The following is a 20,384-nucleotide window of genomic DNA, read 5'->3' as shown; positions in this document are numbered from 1 at the left end:
GGGTGCAATCATTTCTCGGAAGCAGCAGCACGGTATTCGATTCGAACATCTTGCAGGCATTAGTCATCATCCCAATCACTTTTAATCGTCCGTCGAAGCAAAAACAAATCGTCAGAGCGAAAACCGGAAAATCAATCATCGCCATATTGAGCTGTGGATCTTGGGTGCGTAAGGGGTACAGTGATCCTACTGATTTTGGTTTAATTTTCAAATTGTGGAACAAAGTTTGTAAGACTGCTAGTCGTTACAATGTTTGAAGTGATCGAAAACAGTGGCACCACTGTCTTCCAAAGGTCTCGTGATCTGGTTGATCGCTACCGATACCTGCTCGAAGCCTTGATTGAGTTGTTCCTGTGGCGATCCGTTATGGCTAGACCACCTTCGGGGCGTCATATATGGGTTCCAGAATTGACCGCGTGTGCTCCCAGAGGAACGCCAAGGAATTTCCGCGGTCTGGCGCAAAAACCGGTCAAACTTCCTCCAAGAAATGATGCGCACCCCGAGACGTCGTCGTCAGCAATCTCTGAAATTCCATCCTCAGTGCAACTGAATGCGTTTTGGTTTAAGAAGTGGGCGCGGTGAATATGATACTTGTTCAAAGGGGGGTACATCACATTTGAAAGGGGTCTACTGAAATTCAACTCTTGGGATGAAACGGTTCGATTCAAAGTGTGTGCCTCTCAAGTGGCACGCGCAATCGGGCTAAAAATAGTCGCTTAACGAAAATTTATTACCAACAGTGCCAGAATTGATTGCGGTCGCGTTCTGAGTTATTGATGAGAAGGGCAGCAACAATCTGTGCCATACATTCGAGTGGATTTACGACCAAAACTTGAAAATATTTCAACCAGTAAAAAAAACCTTTAAAAAAGTTATCTACTCGCCACTTGAAAGTTCATCCATCACAAGTACGCAGTAAAGCGAGCGATTCGAGGAATGTCTCATTCTGTGGAGATCAGTGCACTACATGCATATTTAACAGCTCAGAGCTGGGGCACTACTGCGATGACAGACAGACTAAAATGTTACCCTCCCAATTGTGTTGGGAGGAAGCGAGTTCGGTGGCAGGATTACGAGGGTAAAACCAGCTGATGAGAGATCGCGTGTCTAGGAATGTGTACGCTTGCAACGTCGAAAGGCAAAGAAGCAAGCTACATTTGTACCGGCTTTAGTCAGTCTACGTACTATCTTTACCTTGTCAATGTAAGTCGACTTTGGTGGATTTAGTGCGAGCTAAATATAACAAACAGGTGCGTGTGGGAAGGCAGACATGTCGTCTTCCGAAGACGGCGATCTTGTTTCTAGGTTAACCAAAAGATGACACCAAACTGTCACTAATGTTGCTTGTTTTCTTGTTGTACCGTCAACTGGGGCGGATCGGGACTGTTGACTAAAAAGTTATTACATCACTTAAAAACTTTAAATTTGTAAATCAATGTCTGTTCTAGTCCAATCAATCAAAACTATCAAATTATTGTGCAAACACATGGCTAAAACAACGGTCCCAATTTGCCCAATGTGTCCCGATCTTCCCTCAATGACGGTACCTCCCCTCCCCCTATTCATGGACGTAATTTTTGAACGAACCCAAAGTCTCTTCAGCTCACATGAAATCAGTGAATTTGCGTGAGGTTTGCTTGCATTCTTCATGAGTTATTGTAATCTGTTAATAAAACTTTTTTTTTAAATTAAAATTTTAACATAAGAAAACCATTGTTTTTTTTTTTTGTAAATTTTTCAAGCCATTTTTTACATACTGTGGGGATTGTTTACTTTTTCAATTTCTATATAACAGTAAATGAAGCAAATGAAGTAAATCCAGCTGCGTATAAAAGGCCTGAGAGTTAAATAAATTTAGCATTTTCTTATTAAATTCAGTGCACTATTACACCCGAAAATATGCAGCCTATCGGTATGGAAAACTTAATTGATTGAAATGTCAAGTTCATATAGGCGTTTATCCTTCCTTATCTTCAACGACCCGAAAGCCAACAATCTGTGCGCATTCCTATCTGTGAATGCCTTTTGCTGTGATACTTTAACCTTCCCTGGGTATTTAAAAAAATCACCTTTTCGACCCCAAACTTTAAAAAAATCGTCAAAAATCCATATTGACATATCTATATATTTCATAAAGTTTGATATATCGGATGATAGGGTTTCTCTCATATTCCGGAAGTGTCCCCAAGGGGCCGGTAACCGGTTTCAGATTGGCTAGGATGGCTCGGCGAACAACGACATTACCAAAGATGGACATATCTTTTAATTTCATGGAGTTTGATGTGCAACATGATGGGTTTTCACCAAAAAAGTCAAGTTGGCCGTTCATCGAGTACCCGGGAACCGGTTCCAGGTTACTCGGAAGTGGCCAGTAACACTCCAGCGTGGTTCTGGCAATCGTGTTTTGTGTTTTTAGTAAGTTTTATGGATCAATTTCAACATTCATTAGTGTATTGGTATCAGATATACGTGAAAAACAGTAAAACATGAACTTTTCGGATGTTCCGGATTTCCGGAACCGGTAGGTCACCTGGCTCTGATTTTAATATTTGTGGTCAAAGTACAGGTAAATACCCGTCGAATGCAACCCGGAGCATCCTGATTGGTTGAAATTTGTCGGAGATTCAGGTCGTTAAAGTTGGGGTCTCAAAAAGGTATTTTTCGGTTGTAGCCGAATCTCGATGGCCGGTTTTCCAGGTGGGTTTCGGAAAAGGGACATCCTAAGCTTTCATTTGTGACCAAATGAACCAGAATCAGTCAAAAACTGGATTTTCGACGATTTTTTTTAGTTTGGGGTCGAAAAGGACCCCAATACCTTTAAAGTAACTTTTTTTATGAACGTTCGCTTAGGGTTCATCCGAGGTGTATTTGGTTTGTAAAATGTGTATTTATACTATAAATTTAATGTCAGAAAATTTTGGCCGTTATGGCCGAAAAGGACTCCAATACCGAAGGAAGGTTAAATAAAGATCAATAATCTAAAAATGTTTTTTTTTAAGAGTGTTAAGCAAAATGGCTGATCTTTTGGATACTAAGTAATTCAGAAATGTTTTTTTTTCAACTATTTAGTGAGGCTTTTCTTCAAATTAGATGTCCCTTTTCGCAAACATATACGAAGTTGACTTTATAGCTGTCGGCCACCATTGCTAGTACCAACCACTAGTGTCTTCCTTTTAACTACAAGGAATTCGCCGGAGCGACGGGGCTGGATTTACATATTTACACTTAGAATTTTAGAGCACCCGCCGCGGGATTTGAACCACCAACCTCTGGATTGTGAGTACAGTGCGCGGTCCGATTGATCCACACGGGTGGGACCACAAACATATCTTTTCGTTCCTGGTTCCATTTCGATCCACACGGGTGGGACCACAAACATATCTTTTCGTTAAACTCCTATTTTTCGAAAACTAATAATTGTAAAAAATTTAACCTAACCTACACAGCAAAAAATCCGATGGTAAAATCGCAGGCAAAACCATGCACATCACCTTCGTCAAAAAATACACTTAATATTACATTCTGCATGTACAATTTTTATAAACACAAAAAAATGTTGCAACCGATGGTATTCAAACCCAGCACCAACAGTAAGGACTGACGCCTTAGCCCGCTCGGCCATCATACCAATAAGGAATCGATGAACGCATATATGAGCTTGACATTTCGGCCAAGTAGGTTTCCCATACTGATGGACTACATATTTCAGGGTGTAATATTATATAGAATTTCATAAAGTAATTCAAAATTTTATTTACATTTAACAAACACCCTTTTTTTTGCTGGATTACTTTTTTTTTGTGTGTACTATCAAAACACTTGAGTCTTAAAAATGTTTACCAGGGCATGTAATTAAATACCTATGTGATAGATATTAAAAAAAATGTATAAAATTTCTTCTAAAAATGTGAAAATATACATCGTTTCATATGCAATTTTGGTAAGGTCGTTGCAAATCTTTTTGTCGTATTTGTCGTCGCATATCAAAACACATAAATAGTAAAACAACTTCTACTGAAACAAGAACGAAAAAAAAGAAAACATATTTCTTAAAGCCCTTTTCAAAATCACATGAAATAATTTCAAAAATCACCTGCCATCCATGACGATGATGAGAAACAGTGTAAAAATTGCGATAACAGCAGAGTTGAATTCAAACTCGCGAAAATCCAATGTCAAAAGGGAAAACGCTCAAAAACAAAAGCCGACTGTTATTGTTACGTAGAGTGTGTTATTATTACAGTCATTTTATCAGAACGAGGCACGCTTACGCTTCGCTGAATATTCTTGAGCTATTGTTACACTCAATTTACTGGTAGTGTTTTATGGAATGGAATCTCTAAGTGATGGTCGAGAATGGAAGGTTCTGCCTCACTAGTCGTGGTTTATGACGAAAAGCACTAATAATGATAGTTCAGTCCCTAAATTGACCCTTGCCCCGTTCGGTCAGACGGCTCGTCACACCCCAGAAACATCATGTTCAGATAGAGTTGACGAAGACGTGCTGTCTTCAAATCCATAGCTCCGAGACTGATTGTGGCCCCCTCCGTATTTGGTGCCGGGCATGTGATCTTGAAAATTATACATTCAAATTCAGGGCAAGTGTCCATAATCAAAGCAACTAGAGACCGAACATTTCCCGTTATAATTCCGGCCAAAGGAGAGTCACCTCCCCACACCGCGGCTCGTAATTTATTCAAACGGCGTCTCGTGTCTCGTAGAGTGGCGGAATTTCCACTAGTTCAATTTGTTAATTTGTTTCTCTGGATGTGTTTTCTTCGCTGCAAACAGCTGAAAGTGATGAACCAGAGCAGCAACCGATGACGACGTGAATTGAATATCTTTAACAGAATCGACGGCGAGCTACCGGGAATCGTTTTGGCGAATTGACGTTGGCGATCTTCAACCAGGGGCAGATTCACTGCAACGACGTTAAACGGTTGTCTTGTGAGCAAGGGGGGCAAAGATGATGTCATGGGTGGGTAATACAGAAGCAAGTTTACGGAATTTGTGTATCGTTGGATGCACGCGCTTCTTCACGAGAAAACAGCGTGGCTGTCGCTTTCGAGGAAATATTATTTAGGGGAAATCTACCCTTTCCAATCAAACACCTATCTTCGTCATATGGAGAGTTTGATGCTCGATTAAAGCTCCAAAAATACTATTTGGGCTATAAACTTACCAGCAACAGCACCGCCTCGAGTAAGCACGCAAATGTATGCCACTTACTGGCCAAAAAGATCACATTTAATGCACTTTTGATCATAATTTGTATTTTGCGAGACCACTTCTCATCATTTTGTTGGCACACACAGTGACACACACGAGACTCCCTCAAACGCTTAATGAATATCGCCAAAATTAACTTTTCACTTTCGCTTACTTTTTCACGGCGCTTAAGATATGAAATTGCTTCCAACTACCGGCAACATGTTCTTTTGACCGTTACTTAGTCACTCACTTGAAGAATAATCCCGAAAAATGTAATAAATTAGCAAGCGCCATCAAAAAAACAAACGCGCCAAGTCGTTTGACGTTTCAATTTTCACTTTGCATTCCAATCGAAGGCTGAAGAAAACCGAGCGAGAGACGAAGGCAAAAAACAACAAAGGCTGGCCGTCAACACCACCAGCAGCACAGCCAGCGATGCCAGGAAACTTTCCCTATAAATGCCACTTTTCGTGAGTGTTCGTTTGAACTGTCAGCGCAAATGGCAACACTCGACAGAGTGTTGGAAGAAAAAAGAACTAAGCCGATATTAGAAAAATGGGCGTGGCCCAATGCATTCGCCTCGATTAGAATACCCTTGGGAATTTTTTTTTGTTAAATGTTTGGTAAAGAAATAGAATAACTTTTAGTGAAAGTGAAAATAAACAGAAATGTTCACAAAAACTTGCTCTACTCGTTGGTGTACTTGGTTTTAGTAAAATTCAAGGGAGACTCTAGATTATCCAGCATCATTCAAACACGACCGCTTATTAGGATTAAAATGGGTAGATTTCCCCTACGATAGGTTTTTCCGAGCAATGTCTTAATCTAAGAAACGAAAAAGATTGAGGTTGAATCTACAGAGCTTGGCATTATTCGCAAAAATCACTTCGTATATGAAACTGTGTGGAAAATGAAGCACTTTAACAAAAATGGTTATGCTCACAATCCAAAGGTCGCCGGTTCGAATCCCGAGGCGGATGCAAATAAAAGTGTAAATATACAGCAATTCCCCACGAAAACAGCATGGAAAAAAACAAAAGTGCTCGGATCGGGCTCAAATTTTTGCTGGGGGTTCCCTGGTCGAAATAATTAGACCCTTTTTTTTGTTTGGCCATTAGGGTAACCTACGCCGTCTTAGGGTGGTCTGAAAAATGGCCATTTTCGTCGATTTTCGCAAAAACCACTTTTTTCAAAAAACATAACTCCTCGCCATATCAACCAATTTCAATTGTGTTATACGCAAATGAAAGGTGATAAGTTGGCCTTTCAAAGAAAAATAATAAGAAGTTTCAAAAAACTAGCCTAACATATGAAAAGGGCATATGAAACATTAAAATGCCGTGTTGACGGTGTCTGGACCAAAGAGCCTATGTCTGGAAATATTGTTATCGGATTCCCCGGAAATTTTCACATAACATACTATAAAATGGAAGGAGTTCATTAACAGGATTCCGAGATATGATTTTTTGAAAATAAAATCCGTGTTTTTCGACGCGCCGCGCGCAAAAACCGGAGAATGACGAAATCGGCAAAAAATCAACTTTTTTCACTAAAACTGCGATAACTATAAAATTGCAGCGATGACCTATACATGTCTGGGTACCAAAATTTTCGTAATTAAAAGACGCAACTTTTGGTACCCAGACATGTATAGGTCATCGCTAAAATTTTAAAGTTATCGCAGTTTTAGTGAAAAAGTTGATTTTTTGCCGATTTCGTCATTCTCCGGTTTTTGCGCGCGGCGCGTCGAAAAACACGGATTTTATTTTCAAAAAATCATATCTCAAAAACCTGTTAATGAACTCCTCCCATTTTTTAGTATGTTATGTAAAAATGTCCGGGGAATCCGATAAAAATATTTCCAGACATAGGCTCTTTGGTCCAGACACCGTCAAAACGGCATTTTAAAGTTTCATACGCCCTTTTCATATGTTAGGCTAGATTTTTGAAACTTCTTACTATTTTTCTTTGAAAGGCCAACTTATCACCTTTCATTTGCGTATAAGACAATTGAAATCGGTTAAAATGGCGAGGAGTTATGGCTTTTCGAAAAATGTGGTTTTTGCGAAAATCGACGAAAACTGCAATTTTTCAGACCACCCTAACACGGCTTAGGTCACCCTAATGGCCAAACAAAAAAATACGGGTCTAATTATTTCGGCCAAGGAACCCCCAGAAAATTTTGGAGCCCGATCCGAGCACTTTTGTTTTTTTCCATGCTGTTTTCGTGGGGAATTGCTGTATACAGCATACATCAAGTTATCAATCAACTATTTAAGCCTATCAACCAAACTTCAAGATAACGCTTCAAATCTTGCATGTTAATCTAAAACTTTCGTGAAAAAAAGGAAGATAAAACCGATCGGTCTTCTAAAAATCAAAAAGGTGGCTTAAAAAGCCACTCTGCTAAAAATCCTCATTTTTCAAATTCCTTTCACCGTCCAATCCCCCAAAACAAATAACCGGATATTGATAACCACTGCAAACACCACAGCCAGAACGAAGAACGAAACTCGCGAAACCGGATTGCCTTCACCAAGTGGCCAGCGAAGAAAGGTAAACAGCACAAGGTAAGGTAATCGCAGAAATGACTTTGCAGGTTCAACTTTACCTTCCCGTGTTGGGGTTTTTTTCTTAGCCCAACTTTCGAGACACTTTCCAAGCGATTGCTGATAATCTTTTTTCAGGCCCTCTTTCTGTTTGTGATAAATCGAGCGGAAAACGCACTGATAAAGCCTCTGCATTTTTTGAATGTGCAGTATCTCCAACAACAGCAGGAACGGAAAGACCCTCGCTTCTTCACTGATAACAACCAGCGAATTATGTCTGCAAAAAAAGCCACTGGGATTCGACAACCTTCGGGTCGAGCGTCATGTGACGAAAGTTCGGAAATCACGTCTTCGAAGTCGTCGCGGTGAACGAGCGTCGATGATTCATCACTGCGCGCAACTTCTTGAGTTCGTCGTCGACCAGACCTTCTCCGCCGGTGTTCAGCTTCACTAGCCAAAGCCGGCTTACCGGCAAAACCCCTTTGCGTGTTGTTTTATATTGTACACTTTATGGCTCCAGCAGCTACTGGCTCCGCGTGGAGGTGATTCAAGTTGTTGGAGTTGGTGTGAGTGTGCTCCACCGGCTCCACCGGCATGTGAAGGGGGGAGAGCCGGCCCTAAAGCACACACATACCTGCAAACCAGATGTTTTGTTACATGGAGTTGCATGTGCGACAGCGATGACGCGCGATTCTGGCTTGGAGCTTGGGGTTAGCTTAGTGTGGAGTTAAGTGGAAGGTTGATTCGTCATTTGGGGTGGAGGAAAGGGTTTAGAACTGTTAGATTTTTGACATGTGATTTAGGATGAAAGTAATCCCCTATCCATGTCATATAATCAAATTGGATGATATTCGAATGTCTTTTGGAGACTTGCCCAACTCTTAATCATATCTAACTTTTACTCGTTCTCTTAAAAAGAAAAATTTGTGTTCCTGAATTCCGGATTAGTAGTTTTTGCAACAAGTTGAAAAAATCAAGTTTTGCAACAAGTTGCTTACAATATTTTTTACAATTCTGAGAAACGCTTTTTGAATAGAATTTTATGTCAAGCATCCATGTATTAAGTGAATTCACCGTTCAAACCAAAAAATATTGTAAAATGTTACTTTTCGATACAAGTGCTGAAAAATTCAACTTTTCAGCACCCATTTCAGTGCTATTTTAAAGTATTAATTTCCCATTCTGTTATTTTTGGTAGAGAAAAGTAGGCCGTTTCGTCGCTCGAGAATGACTTTATTTGTATATTTTGATTTGGCTCAAACTCTTTGGGACTTCAATTTGACCAAAGGAGCTATTTTGTGTCATTGGTTTACCCATACAGTTCTCCATACAAAAATGGTACGTAAATTTGAAAAAATCTGTATCTTTCGATGGAATTTTGGGATCGATTGGTGCGTTGGCCAAACATTCAATATTACGCTCCTTTGAAATGTAACTCTTGACTCAAAAAAAAATTCAAAATATTGTTTTCGAAAAGATCGGAAAATTTCACGAATGTTTAATATTTTAACATTGAAAACGGACCATTAGTTGCTGAGATCTCGACATTAGAAAATGGTGGGTTGTTTAGGTTTAGGTTATTATTTTATCCGCTGTATCTCAGGAACCGTAGGTCCAATCTTCAATGTCTCTTAGACAATTTTATGGCAAATTTTCCGAACTAAAAAAAAAAAAATCAGAGATAGTCACTCATGGTCACTATTTTTAAAAATCGAAAAACTTTAAATATTTCACTGAAATCCAACTTTCAGCGGCTACATCTTGAAAACGGAACAATAAATCAAAAAATCTGTAAAGTATTTTTCGATTGCAAAATCAATTTTAAATTTAAAAATTTGGTCAAAAAAATTTTATGTATGAAATTTAGATTTTTTTTCCAAAAATCAGGCCGTTGCAAATATTTTTTAAAGTTTATGTCGCCCCCCCCTTCAAAATTGGTCGAAAAAATCAGGGGGCAAAAAAATATTTTTTTCAAAAAACTTGAAAATTTCAATGGAAGTAGAGGTCTAATCAACTGAAATCAATCTAAAATGCCTTTTTCTGCATTGATAATCATATTTAGCAGGTTTGGGTTCGTTTAAAAATATTTTGAACTTTTATGAAATTAAAATGTACAGCACCGCAAAAACTTTTTTTTACGCAAAAATAAAATTTTCGTCAATACTTAGAAATTTTGGAAACTTATGATTGCAAAACAACTGGACAGATGTGAAATGCATTTTAAAACACTTTTTTCATTCAAATTTTGATATCGTGGCCTGTAATTTCAATTTTTCAACTTTTTTATTTTTTTTGCCCCCCCCCTCGACTTTGGTCAGAGTTGAGGGACATAAACTTCAAAAAATATTTGCAACGGCCTCACTATGTTTTCAAAAAATCATAACTCAGCGGCAGAATTTTTGATCATATTTCTCAATGGACGGTATGCTGTAATGGCGGAGATTGGATGTAGATAGTGGAAGACCAGAACTACGTCACAAGGGGAAAATAGTTTATTAATTATTCAATTCTAAAGGATTGTCTAATTACTACATCTATTGACCTCTGTCAGTCTCCAGCTGTCTGCCGCGCCCTTTTAGGCCCCCAACAGGGTGCGAGCCCTGTTTTTCAGTTTTGTCAGTCTTTTTTCGGAGTTATTGGAGGTTACTGTCGGAAGGAGATTCTCTTCCCCTGAGGACACCGTGAGTGATTTTGCTTGTTCGCGTCCAACCACCCCCTTTTGGCCCTTCATACGGCAGTAATTTGAAGATGCTCCCTTTAAGTCTGAGCCACTGTAATTCTAGGCAACCGCTACATAGGTCATCCTTGTGGCCCTGTTGGTTATCACATCAAATCAAATCAAAATCAAAATATTTCTCAATGGCTCAAAAGTTGCGGGTTTTGGTCCCCTAAAACATATCAAAAAATCTCGAAAATAAAAAATATACCTATTTTGGGAAATTGAGTTTTTGTCATTAAACCGTTATTTAAAAAATCGACAATTATTTTTCCGTGTACCTATTTTTCTGGATATTCCTCAACAATTCCTACAACTTTGCCGAAGACATTCATTGATCAGAAAATTCATTCAAAAGTTACAGATTCCAAATCAAAAAATACAAAAAATAAAATGGTTGAAATCGGCCTATTTTGTAGAGAATTGCTCATTTGTGAAACTTTCTGATATTTCTTATTTTTTCCGTCCAAAAAACCAGTTCCCATTATTAAAAACAAATCTCGGAATCCTGTTGATGAAACTACACCATTTTGAATAGGCTATTTTGTCCCGAGACCTCCAAAACCGCATTTAAACGACCTTTTAAAATACAAGGCAAGGTTTTTGAAACTCCAAAATATTTTTTTCTGAAAGCCCTATCAATCACCTTTCATTTGCGTTGTTTGCAAAAATCGACGACGGCCATTTTTTGGATCACCCTAACTAGTAGGTCACCCTAATGGCCATACAAAAAATCTGGTCCAATTATTCTGGCCAAATCTGGGTCTGATCAGTAAACTATTTTTTTTACGTGGGGAATTGCTGTATAAAAAGTTATATTATTATTTTGCATGTTCTTGCATTCTTACAGTTGTACAAACGATGTTAAACTGTTTTGAACACATTGTGAAACATTTATTTTGTGTTTTTTGAATGGGTCGCTTTTTAGCTTTTTAAAATTAGAAAATTGGGAATTTAGATCAGAAGAAAACGTTAAACTTTAGCTCATTTTGTTTTTTTTTTCAAATTCTATGTTTTTGAATATCAAATTTTTTATGAAAAATTCTCTGTTTTGAGTTTGTTTTGGATAGTTCGTAAAGTAAAATCAATGTTTTATTTTAAAAAAATGTTCTTATTCGCCTAACCCCGTCTAACACTTCTGGGAGGATTTCGTACCATCATCATCACCCTCTTCCCTTAACGACCCGCAGGCCGAGTTGCGTGCGCGCGTGTACTCTTGTTTGGCACAGGTATGCGTGACATTAAACTTTACAGATTTGCCTGGCTGGAAGCCGGTTCCGAATGGCCTGCGCGTGACCTTCTTCTGGTCAGTTTATCCATTACCACCACCACCACGATGACAAAGTGCCCACCACATATGGAGCGAGGTGGTTAAATAAATAATGATGATGATGATGTTGGCTAATTTTCCAGTGTCTGGAAAATGTCACATGGGTGGGGATTTTTTGATCGAAATTGATTTAATAAATAATGCAATATTCATGAGTAACTTCAAATTGAAATCAGGAATTGACCTGACTAATTCACGAGAGATTTCGAGGAGCATCTCAACATCTTGACTCATCGGCAATCGGCGATGACGCCAAAGTCAGCCACTTTCGCACTCCGTCAATTGCCTTTCAAGACTTCATATCTGCTGGTCAATAAGAGACACACGTTCTTCGCACGGTGCGGTCAATTGATCGGAGTGAGTGTTCTTCTCGCTACTAGCCGATCTTGATTGGTTCGAAGAAATTTCGCTGATTTTCACTCCAAGGCAATCCATGCGAGTGTGTATCACTTCCAGATGGTGTTTGAAGTGTACGCAGATCGTACTTCAAGCAGTTCTAGGCCACGCCTTAAGCTTTATGACTGTTTGTTCCGCGTTGCAAAGCAGTGTTAACAGGAATGTTGCGCGTGACTCGACAAAATTGCGTTAAGATTCCATTAAAGTTAAAGTTCGTTCCAGATCACTAAATTCGATGCGAACTTTTGGTGATTCTTTCACTCTAACCTCAAAGTTTTCGTACAAAACTGTCAGTAACTCAACCACAATTGGCGTTTTACCTGACTGAGTTCGGCGGTATCGAGAAGACTCACATTTAAAAAGAGGAGGGTGAAAAATCTTCTAACACGATTATCTCATTACTGATTCAGGTTCAACGGCGAATTTCACATTCAACCGAAGTACTTCGCAATGGTTTGAAGTGTTATTCTCAGCTGCTCAAGCTTAATTTCAATTAGACTTCTCCTTCTCCTCGTTGCACTTGATTTGCTCACCTGACTTCTGCTCAAAATCTTAAATTCCAACAGACATCTGGGTGGAACACCTCGAGCTCAAAGTTTGCAACATCTCGTACCCGAACTGCATTACTAATTAATACACATGCCAACCAAGTCAGTCAGAGCAAGGAACAAAGCGACTCAAGATCCAGGAATTGGACCCCGCGCTCAAGTCGTGAAGTTCGCAGCCAACAAGTCGCGTTCATTCAATTAGCTCTCGCGTACGAAGCGCCCAAGCGTTAATTTAAAATTCAATGAAGCATGACGGTTGTCGGCGATGGCATACGCGAGTGTGTGTTGGGTCTGTTTTGTCTCAAGATGTTGCACCGCCGCGTCGTAGAATTGTTGTTGGTGCAAGCAATTGAGCGACGATGACATTCATGGCATCAGGGCACGCAGACATGATTGGTCGCGGGTGGTTTTTGTCGCTTCGCACTTGATGTTTGAGCGGGGTATAATATTGCTGTAGTTTAATAGAGAGGAGTACTGGAATGTCAAGTGCGATTTAGGTTTCGTAAGTTTATGTTAAACTTAGAAAAAAAAAATCACTATGGTTTTAAACAAGATCTAAGAAAAACGAGAAGCCCTGTTCTACGAAATCGCCACTTCACGTGGTTGGAAAACAAAAAGAAAATGTTAAATTTACATTTGGGTAATTCTCCGCCAACTCACACAGCAGTTGCTCCGACCCCTCTTCGATTTGCGTGAAACTTTATCCTAAGGGGTAACTTTTGTCCCTGATCACGAATCCGAGGTCCGTTTTTTGATATCTCGTGACGGAGGGGCGGTGCGACCCCTTTCATTTTTGAACATGCGAAAAAAGAGGTGTTTTTCAATAATTTGCAGCCTGAAACGGTGATGAGATAGAAAGACTTTGTGTAAAATTGGACGCCCGATGGCGTACTCAGAATTAAAAAAAAAACGCATTTTTCATTAAAAAAACACTAAAAAAGTGTTAAAAACTCTGCCATTTTCCGTTAATCGACTGTAAAAAATTCAGGAACATGTCATTTTAAGGGAAATTTAATGTACTTTTTGAATCTACATTAACCCAGAAGGGACATTTTTCATTGAGAACAAAATTTTTCATTTTAAAATTTCGTGTGTTTTCTAATTTTGAAGGGTTATTTTTGAGAGTGTAACAATGTTGTACAAAGTTGTAGAGCAGACAATTACAAAAATGTTGATATAGAAACATAAGGAATTTGCTTGTAATCATCACGAGTTACGCGATTTTACAAAGAAAAGTTTTGAAAAAGTCTATCTCTTTCTATTTTAAAATAGCATTAAACTTATTATGCCATCCTTTTGAAATGTTATTCGTGATTTATAAAAATACTTACAAATAGTTTTAACTCAAAAATGGTGCACTCCACAACTTTCCACTAGATTACTCTTTGATTATAAATAATTATAAAGCATCACACGGAAAAAAGTGTTAACATCATGCTTGCTTAATTTAGGCTCCCCAGCATGTTTATTAGTCCGCAAGAGCGTGCACGAAATCTAATTAAAAACAATTATGACATTATTGTGCAATTCCAGCTCAAATCGGGAATTTTTCTGGTACATTTGTACCCGACCCTCTCCGATTTCAACGAAACTTTGTAGACATGTTATTCTAGGCCTATATAAGCCATTTTGTGTACACTCAAACCCCGTTGGTTTGACACCAACTGTTGTCAAACGAACGGGGTCACTTTTTAGTTTGACATCCCTTTTACACGGAGTTCACACACATTACCAAACGTTTGTTTTGATAGTGTGCGTGAGCGCCGTATAAAAAGTGACAGTTCGTCACTTTTTAGTTTGACTTTGACCAACCAACGGGGTACAAACTAAAAAAGTGTCAAACGAAAAAGTGACCAACCACCGGGGGTTGAGTGTATATGGAGCCAATTGTACCCGAAAATAACATTTGAGAAGGGCATACGTTAATTAAATATTTTTGTATTTTGTAATTCAAAAATTACTGTATCTCGAAGCCGTTGCATCGTTACAAAAAGTGGTCAAAGACAAACTTGTAGGAAATTGAACGGGCTTTCTAAACAACATACACTGAAATAAAAATACACGCCACTTCTATAAGATTTTTTGGTTTTTAAGTTTAAAAGTAAATTTTAAGGTGATGTCACGATTTTTTTTCGTTCAAAATTTTTGAGGAAATAGCCTAAGATGTTACAAAAAGACTCACGAAAAATGCAGGATGGTATGTCTCTACTAAAAAAAATACAAAAATCATTTACTTTTACTGTTTTTTTGAAAAGTGGTCTAAATATCAAAATTAAAAAAAAAACCGATAGTGGGAATCGATTCCCCAGACAATTTTATATAAATCTCCATATTGACCATTGTCTTTTGTCCAATCCTTGTTAAGATACAGCGGTTTTAAAAATAAAAATGTTGAAAAAATAGGCTTTTTAGCAATTTTTATATGACAGACTTGATTTTTCAGTCTCGTAAATATTTTTACCAGAAAGCTCGTCCAATTTCTCATAAGATTGCCTCTGACTGAGTTTGCCATTTCAATTGGATGTATGGGCTTACATATGGGTCATTCCATCTGAAGCGAAACATCATTTGAAAATTACCATCTCCGAATCTGCTCGAAACATTCTATCAAAACATGCAAAAATCCCGAATTTCATCCAAATCGGACCTCCCCCTCCAGTTTTGTACCCTCCCAAAAAATCGACTTTTTGGCGATTTTTGAGCGAAACTCTTATCTTCAAACGGCGATTGCTCAGGAACCACAAATCTTAGAGGGTCGGTCTTAGACTCAATTTTGATGGAAATTCGACGTAGAATCCATTTCCGTGATCAAAATTTGGATTAAAATATTTTTTCTACCTGTATTTCGCAATTGAAAAATTTTAAATGGCCGTATCTCAAAACAGCCCCATTTATTATTTAAATTTGACCTCACCATCGTATTCCCCGTCCAATTTTACATAAGAATCACTTATCGACAGAAAGACATATGTTTCGTTCCAGAGATATCGAATTTTAAAATTTTGAGTATATGAAATTACCTAAATTAGCTACACTCGCCGCATATGCTAGAAGCACTCAGTCGTGCTGATCAATAATTACTAGATTGATACAGCTCAGCCAAATTTAAGCAGAATCGGAGATGGTAATTTTCAAAATAGCATTTTTTCTTGCACACTTCAGGTGGAATGACCCATATATAAGCTTTATTACAATGCTTATAACTGAAAATAGAATATTTTTTTCAATGTGGCAGAAACCTGGATAGAAAATAAGCTTACGTAAATACTAAAACGAGTCAAATTAAAAAGCTGTCAAAGGCAAATTTATGACAAATTTGGCGAGCTTTCCGTTAAAAATATTTACGAGACTGAAAAATCAAGTCTGTCATATAAAAATTGCCAAAAACCACAAAAAACCTATTTTTTCAACATTTTTATTAAAAAAAAAAAACCGGTGTATCTTCCCAAGTATTGCACTCAAAATAAATGAGTTCGCGTAAACGTGAACAGAGTTCATGCCAACAGGAACCAGGAAGAAAACTGATCACTTTCATGGTGCAATGCACTATAAAAGTTGAACAGTTTTCTTCCTGGTTCCCGGTGGCATGAAATCTGTTCACGTTTACGCGAACTAATTTTTTTTAGTGTGGATAAAGGACAATGGTCAATATGGAGGTTTTTATGTAAAATTGTCTTTGAAATCGATTCCCGCTATCGGTTTTTGAAAATGTTGACGTTTAGACCACTTTAAAAAAATATAGTTATACTTATAGTAAATGATTTTTGTATTTTTTTAGGAGAGACATACCATCCTGCATTTTTTGTGAGTCTTTTTGTAACATCTTAGGCTATTTCCTCAAAAATTTAGAACGAAAAAAATCGTGACATCACCTTAAAATTTAACTTTTAAACTTAAAAATCTGAAAATCTCATAGAAGTGGCATGTATTTATCTTTCAGTGTATTTTTTTCAGAAAGCCCGTCCAATTTCCTACAAGTTGTTGGCTTCGAGATACAGTTATTTTTTAATTACAAAATACATGTTATTTTCGGTTGCAATTGGCTCCATATACACAAAAATGGCTTATATAGGCCTAGAATAACATGTCTACAAAGTTTCGTTGAAATCGGAGAGGGTCGGGTACAGTCATCCCACATATTCGGAACACCCACAAATTCGGAACACTTTTGTGGTAATTTGTCAATAGGATGCCAAATGCAACTTTTCTGTCGACCCTGCTATTTTTAGGACCTTTATTTGTACATTATCTTGCTATTCCACTAGTAAAAGTAGTACTGTTTCAACAAAAAACTGCATTTCAAGAGCAGCAAATACTGCCTCCAAATTGCTTGTTCCATGATTGTGGGATGTTATTGTGCCTCCCACAATTGTGGAACACCTGAATTTAACTGATATTTTCACAAAAAAGTTATCAGACCACTCATAAAACATTACTAAGCATGTGTTTTATTGGTTTCAGAGTGTGAAGTTAGTATTTTGTAAAAAATAAGTACTCCTGGAGAGAAAAAAAAGTTTGTTTACATCGTAAGAAAAAAGTGTTCCGAATTTGTGGATTCGGACTTGATATAAAACGTAAAAATGTACAGCCGGTCTATACATCAACCGAAAGATCGCAAGAAAAGCTTTCACATGAAGGTAAAAGCAAATCATTATGCTCAATTAACGATTTTCTATGATTTGTTGAATATTGGTCGATCTGTAAACCGTTCCGAATATGTGGGATGACTGTACAAAAGTACCAGAAAAATTCCCGATTTGAGCTGTACCGTCAGCTAAGCGAAGCTTGCTCTCAATCCAAATCAAATCAAAATAAAAAATAACTCAATCTGCTATTTCGATAAATTATACACTGCTTTAAAACACCTGAAATCATTGCTCTCCACACATACAAAGATGGCTGACCTACATTTAACTGAGTCTCGGTATATCGGGTAAATTTTTTGTCATTTTCTACCATATTTTAGTCAACATTTCAAACAACCGAAAATCTGAAAAAAATTAACAATTTTTGGGAAAGTTTTATTTTTTTAACCGGATTATCATTAAAAAATGTTTACCGATGAGTCGGTTGTTTAAAGCAATTCTTAGTCTGTAATACAGTGGACTTTCTCGTTGTCGATATTGAAGGGACCGCTGAGAGCGGGAGGTATCAAATTATAGAACTAAAAATCAAAGCATGCTCCTTGAAGGAACTGACAAAATTATTGACAGCTGGAGCAATATTGATAACGAGAAGATCGACAGCCACAAAGTCGACTGTATGTTCAAAAATGGCTATTCCTGAAAAAAGTAACCTTTCTCATACAATAAATAGCCCAGTTTTGGGATTTAGTCTCAGTTCACTCATACAATTCAGCCCTGTAGTGGACGAGGAAAACTCCCTTTTGAACTACTCTTCTATACACGCAGTATAAAACAATGCACCCAAACTGCACCACGCTTTTGCACTAGAAGGTTAAACATGTCTCTGTTGATGATGTAACTTTTGAACAATCCACACTACGATAAACTCAGAGTACAGGTTATCTCCGCAGAATCGGACAATTGCGACGTACTAGGAAAAAAAAAGAACAACAAAAGACAAACTAAACGTGTGTAGTACCTGTATAACAGTATAAGTTCGCGATGTCGAAGGTAACATTCGAGCAATACTCCAAAAAATGTTTGTATGTACTGATATGTCTGAGGAACGCGAGAAGGGAGTTGGCACAATCAACCGGTTTATTTTTCGGTGTTTCTTCGTTTCTGTTTCTGGCCGAGGAGATTACCTTGCGCGCGATGTCGTCGTCATCATCGTCGTGGCTGATTCACGTGAATTGAGGTGTATTCTTTCGTTTGATACAAGTATGAAATGTGGTCTGGTGTGAGTAAGCTTTAGTTGGGTGCGCTGCATGCATGTGTGGTGGCCAGCTTACCGGGTTGACTAAGTGGCTTTGGGTGTGGATGTTTGGGTGGAGACACATGATATGTGGGAACGCTTTTGTTTGTTTTGACAATGTTGCTGCAAGCTACACAAGTAACAGAATGTCACTTTTAATTATGTAAAACATATAAATTTAGAATAGACCATTTCGACGCTCTCTTTTTTCTGCATACTGTCATTTAAAATAAAATAGTTCCATAAAAAGTAAAAATGAAAAAAAATGTGGCATTTCACAAAATTTACATTTGTTCAACAAGATTTTTACGATTTTTAACTTCAATGCTTATTTGAAAATGATATTGAAAATTTCGATGAATTCGCAAACTTTCGAATGTCTAAATCAATTAACAATTGCAAACATTTTAAATTTATTTGCACTTAACCGTTAACCTTTCCCTTCACAAACATCGCAAACGAATTGAGTGCTCTATCCGGCGCGTGAATTCCTCACGCGTTCCGGACGCTTGTTTGAATGTTTTTCCACGCTGACGCCTCGCAGCCGCCCGGCCAGGGTCTTGCCATTTTTTTATTATAAACAAACACATTTCACAAACATCTTCCTCTCTCTGAACGATGCTGCGTTGTTATTCTTGAACGCACTCGCAGACACTCCGTTGTCGTGACCCCAAACTGTACGTTTTGCACGGTGATGGCCACGCTAAATATAGTTGAAATGCACGCACGAAATTATGAGGAAATTTTCCCGTGAAATCACGGTGATGTCACGGTACTTACTTTTTGAGCGGTTCCGATGAAATTTTTGTATTCTCCTTTAACATGTATCACTAGCGATGCACAAGTCGGCTTTTCAGCTTCTTCGGAGAATCTCGTTGATACTGATATTTATGACCGACCGACAAACTTCTTTCCCCGGATTCTTTGGTCGGCTTTCCATTCATTCATTAACTCTCTGTGTTGAACTCTATGCTTGTTCTTGGCCCAGGCACGCTGCGTTCTACGCGGGGATCTTCTTAGCTTCCACTCCTCTTACACAATCTGGGTGACCCCGCGACGTCCGTCCGTCCGGCGGCTACTTGGTCTTCTTCAGGGTTTCCTTCTTTCCCTTCTAGCGATTATTTATCACTTCCATTCACCACCAGAACTTGGGTGCACTACGAGCAGTATACGTACAAAACAACTCCGGGCTCAAGTGCTCTCCAGATGGCTAGTACATCTGTAGAACGGCTCTTCCACTCTCTAGACTTGCACAATCTCTTCTCACAATCGAAAACATCTAGACGTGACACGAACCGTATCGCGTATCCACTACACTACACTTACTTAAAGGGGCTTACAGACTTCCTCAAGTAACGTAATATCACACACAAACACCCACTGCCCCAACAGGTAACACACGACGGAATTACTCACCGCCCGCAAAACCCTTTATATTCTTTGAACTTCAATTAGGGTTGTGTGTGCGCGGCTTTTATAGCACACCTTTACCATAAAACTTTTACCTCTACCGCACACTTGTGGAATTCTTTGCGCGAGACCGGCTTCGCGGGCTACAAATTGAGTTGACTCTTGGCGCGTACGCGGAAAACACGTCCGCCACGGTTCACGGTTCACTCGGGACTGAACGCGCAACGAAGACGAACGAAGGAACGAGGCGAGTGAGCGTAGCAAGCGGTGAATGACTGTGACTGGAACCTGAAAGATAGTCGTATCGGCTCTAGCCAGTGGAGTGGATGAAGCAGCGGTGCAGT

The 20,384-nt window shown here is 38.5% G+C and overlaps 2 protein-coding genes across 7 annotated transcripts in view; one reads left to right on the top strand and one right to left on the bottom strand.

The window, feature by feature from the left end:
- The window catches only part of LOC120419180 (vascular endothelial growth factor receptor kdr-like), a 69,784-nt gene extending 49,526 nt beyond the window's left edge, over positions 1-20,258 (bottom strand). For all 6 annotated transcript variants that reach the window (XM_039581842.2, XM_039581840.2, XM_039581846.2 and 3 more), the window contains exon 1: positions 19,411-20,258. The gene's annotated coding sequence lies outside the window, so the exon portion shown is untranslated. The remainder of the gene's footprint in view (positions 1-19,410) is intronic.
- LOC120419182 (translation factor GUF1 homolog, mitochondrial) overlaps positions 1-20,384 on the top strand; it is a 99,000-nt gene that overhangs the window by 69,366 nt on the left and 9,250 nt on the right. The window lies entirely within an intron of this gene.

This window comes from Culex pipiens, chromosome 2 (genome assembly GCF_016801865.2).
Source record: "Culex pipiens pallens isolate TS chromosome 2, TS_CPP_V2, whole genome shotgun sequence".
NCBI lineage: Eukaryota > Metazoa > Arthropoda > Insecta > Diptera > Culicidae > Culex > Culex pipiens.
Note: the sequence above shows the minus strand (reverse complement) of the source record. Positions and strands in the feature narration are given on the sequence as shown.